Here is a 5095-nt window from a genome sequence, read left to right on the forward strand (position 1 = left end):
TATCGCTGATAGCACATGTTGTTGACATACCTACCTTACTTTTGAGCAAATGGACTCACCCGTCCCACGTCACTGGCGTGCGCACAATCGAGGGAAACACAGTCACTTGTGAGTGAGTGGTCTAATGTAATGGTGTCACTATGTTTTTGAAAAAGGAACAATGGAGTTGGATCAAGATTTAATGTGCTAGAGGTCATACAGCATGACAGTGTCATCAAGGTCTTCAAGAGGCGTGCGGGGAATTGGTATTATGATACAGAACAGTGGCACATTGGGTAAAAGCCTTCAACAAAGGTCAGCAAACTGCGGCAGACATACATCGGGCAGGTAGTCCTAGCATCTCTGAATAAAAATGACAATCTATCCTCTTCTATATATTTCAACCATAATTCCAGTTCACACATGAAGTTACTCAGATAAAGCATCATTCTCACTTGTTACAGCTGTCAAGAATTACATAATTGGTCTGAAAAACAATCTTCCCACTTTAAGCAGCTGTGACAGTATATTGTACTTGAGATAATGGAAAAGTGTTATTAAAGTTTGAAATTTTCACTTAAGTGTTCTCTTCTCATAACAAAATTTTATCATGGCTTTGATTTTAACAGTCATATTCATGAAGCTGACTATGGATCTTGAAAATGACAACAGTAAACCAATAAGTCTGATTTCCTATCTTTCCAGTTACAAATGTAGTACAAATGTTCCTCAAAAATTTTCTGAATTTACGTTTATACAGTTTCCATGAAACCAAATAGTGCAGTACTTCAAAGTACAGCTAAAGTAAAAAAAAATTTTTTTCAAAGACAGGCGAGAATGAACCTTCTTAAAATCAGGACAACTTCTTCACTATGCAAGCACAAGCATATGTTTGAATCATGATAGTGTAAAGGACCTTTAATGTAACCATGTTGCAAAATTGTTTTAACCAATTGGATACAATCTTCGTTTCAAAACCATACATGACTTTTGACTTTCAGACAAATAATAAAAATGCTTCTCATTAATATTGGTGTGTAACTACACTTAAAATACTTTGTAATATGTACACCAAATACCTAATAAAGAAGAATAGAGTGGCAGTGGAAGATAATCTGAAAAATTTAGAGAGTGGTCACAGGATACGTGTGACTCTGGAAATCAAAATTTTTGAAGTAAGATCCACATTAGCACAGGCTCTGTGTCTGCCAGACACATTGTATAAAAATGGGTGTATACCTCCTTGGAGTCAGTGAAGTTGGGGGATATATAAATTGTCATTATTTTCAATATCATCTGCTGCTACCTGTAACATGAATTTCTTTGAAAGAACTTGCTTCAACTCGTTGCTTAATTTCTAAAATTTTAGATGCCAGTCTGCACCTCTTCAACCACAGAACCCTTACCCCCCCTCCCCATAAAGAGTCAAAAGTTGTCAAATTGACTATGATAAATCATCTTTTGCAAAATACTGCTCTTAAATTCAGGTAATTAAATCAAAATTTCTTATAGTCAAAACAATAATACAATAAGGCTTAATATAAACAACAGGTGCTACAATCTGTCCCCATAACTGTGTCGCTCTGCTCCCTAGTTCTGCTCAGTTCATTTTGGCACTGGTCAATGACACACACACACACACACACACACACACACACACACACACACACACACACACACAAACACACAAACACAAACACACACACACACACACACACACACACACACACACACACACACACACAAAGCCCTGAGTATGACACACCATGCCGCTTCAGCTTTGGGCCAGAGGTCATCAGTCGTAATGGCTTTTGAGTCATGCTGTTCTAGTCTCTTGGCAATGTGTGACCAAATGTTTTTTTATGGATGAGAGGTCTAAACAGTGTACTGGCTATGGCAGATATCTAACAGGATATGTTGAAGCAGGTCAGGACAGCTTGGGAAGTGTGAAGCATTTTGCTGTCTTCTTGAAAGGTTATGTCACAGAGTCCTTTTGGACATTGTGTGCAGTCACTGGTCTTAATAGTTCAGAAATGTAATGCTTTCTGTCCAGATTATGAGATCTGTGGACCAGAGGTGATCATGTTGTGTACACAATGGCACCTAGTTCACACCAGATTCTGAGTGTGTACGATGGTGACAAATGTACTCAGGCAACCATTGTTCTTCTCAGAGCATCCATACTGATGCACCTAGTGTGATGCTGTATGTAGAACTGGGTTCCATCTGAATAGATGATGTGGGACCACACCTGTGTCCAGTGTTGTCATGGAAGCACCACTTTTGGTGTGCCTCTCTCTGCCGCAGCATCAAGACGAGTTACAACAGTCTTCACCGTGCAGGTCTGTCTGGTGTATGCTCCCCATGGATACTTATCTTCCTCCAAGTAATCCAGTTTCCTGACTCAAGTTATGTGAAGTTGCTTTATGATCATGTACAGGCAAGCTGCACAATATGTCATCTCGGACGATAGTCACATGGGGGACTTTTGTGATCCTGTATGGCATTGTGTGTGGCTCTTCTGAATCTATCGATTCCATATTCCCATGACAGTCACAGGATCCTGGCCAAGATGTTTAGCAATGTCAAGGATCTACACTGCTGGAAAAAAATTAATACACCTGGAATGATGATGTTGATTTTGGTCCGATGATGGTGTTACCCCATGGGGGATAGTTGATCTACCAATAATAGTTTCAACATCATCTGCCAAAAGACAGCATAATAGCAAAGCTATCAGAGTGCCATTTGTATCTACCCTTTAATAGGGAATGCTCGCAGCCTGAAGGCTCAGTGTGATGCAAACGTGTGAAGGGCACAGGCAACCATGCCACGGAGACACTCATGCTTCCTACAGTGAACTGAGCCAATTTGAAAGGGTTCAAATTGTGGCCTTCTGAGTGGTGGGATGGCCCCTACAGAGAAATGCCTCATGAGCTGGATGCCCTGCAATGATTGTGGAATGATGCTGGTATCAGTATTCACATGAACATTCTCACACCAGTGGATGAGGTGATGAGGTTCTGGGTGTCGACAGAGCACAGACACTCTGGGCAGTATTATCTCTGGACTTGCCTCCAATCAAGTATGTGTGGGATATGTTGGGACGAGAAGTGAGTTGTGCAACTTGTTAACCAACTACTCTTGGATAACTATGTGAACAGCTTGAGCAGATGTGTCATAATGTATCCCAGGACAGTATTCACCATCCACACAATCAACGGGATGCCGGAGTCATCACCTGTGTTGTTGCCCCTGGAGCCTATACCACATACTAATATGGTGTTTCAACATGGATCGAACACTGGTACCTTAGAACCACTTGTGCTGTTGATCTGTAAATGTAATCATTTCGTGTATTCCATATGCCCTGTTGCAACTCTTATTCTTGAGTGAATGAATTGGAAACATCTGGGAGGGTGTACCATTCTTTTTTTTTTTTTTCAGGGAGTGTATAAACTGCAGTCTTGATAGTCCATGAGCCTCGCAAATGAACAACACACCAATACTGTTTCAAAACCAGAAATGCATTGAGCAATTGTTCATTACATACAGCAGGTAGGCTGCATTACCTACTCTTTGCAGTTGCAACAAAATGCAGATCATTTGAATATGCAATTATGTGGTATAGCGAATAATTTATAAAGTTTTAGGATGACAGATGCACCTCTTCAACCACACAATCTCTCTCCCCCCTCTCCAGCCGTAACAATCACAAGTTTCAATTTTTTTAAACTTACAATATACTCTTTCGAAATTGAGCTTTGAAAGAGTTAATTTTTTATTATCAAAACAATAAAACTACAATATTTAACATATACAACAAGTGCTACATTCTGTTCTGGTAGCAGTGTCACTTTCTTGTGTAGTCCCATTTTATACATACTGAAACAAGTCGGTGGTTTTTGTGACTATGACATCGTGTTTCCAACTGCTGCCAGCCCTAACAGTAAAATCAGTGTTGTGAACACAAAAAGATTTATTCCGTTAAACTGGAGTTAAATTTCAGCTAAAATTCACTAAAGGCTTATCGTTATTATTTACTCTCACAAAAATTAAATTTCAATACACTGACAACTTACTAAGAATCTTTTTCCCATTAGCATTGCATATTATTGTTATAATAATAATAATAATAATAATAATAAATATTATTATTATTATTATTATTATTATTATTATTATTATTATTACTGAATGAAATTTTCAGTCTGCAGTGGAGTGTGCACTGATTTGAAACTTCCTGGCAGATTAAAACTGTGTGCCGGACACAGTTTTAATCTGCCAGTAAGTTTCATCACTATTACTATTACAGTTACTACTACTTCTAAACTGCTGGAGTATGGGGGTTGGGTGAAGAAACATCTGTGGGGTATACTCTCATGGTGTCAATCACCATAGTAGTAGTTAGCCTGTTCCACGGAGATGTTGTTTGCAGATTTGGTTGGCTAAAGGCTCTTGGCACCCCTGCATTGGACTATGGTAAAACCAAAAGAATAATAGCCAGATCATAAACTACTCAGGAAAGGTTTCAAGCTGCTGGCATCTTTGTATGACCTTATTTCATGCCAGAATGACAAAATATTGTTTATTTCTTTCAATTGCTTTCAATTGGACACCAGTGAGCTTCGGCCACAGAAAAACAATTTTGTTTATTGTGCAGCCTGACAAGCCCATTTCCACAGCCAGTGATACTATTGGTTCTTTTACCTCTCACAGCTGTTCACTTGGAGCAATAGAGAATATGATTTGTAACACTTACACATTTTGGGGCAAGCAATGTTGCAGCTCAGAAGCAAGGGTAACAAGAAAATGTTCACATCTTTTCCTTATGTCATTCTCAACCACAGATGAAATTTTGTTGGAAGTAATTCATATGTTTCAGTGAGACTTAGACTTCATGACCTAAGCACACCCTCAGTGACACAATTATAGTTGCGAACATCTGCTCTAAAAAGATCGCTTGTATGGGACGATGACTGTTCTGTAAAATTAGACTGAATGTACCAACTGACATTCGTACAAATGAGGTTTAAGAAAAGTGAGATGAAGTTTGTTTACATCATCACTGTACATATTATGGAGAAGTTGGGCAGTACAGCACTTCTCATCAAGT

Source organism: Schistocerca gregaria, chromosome 2 (assembly GCF_023897955.1).
Source record: "Schistocerca gregaria isolate iqSchGreg1 chromosome 2, iqSchGreg1.2, whole genome shotgun sequence".
Taxonomy (NCBI): domain Eukaryota; kingdom Metazoa; phylum Arthropoda; class Insecta; order Orthoptera; family Acrididae; genus Schistocerca; species Schistocerca gregaria.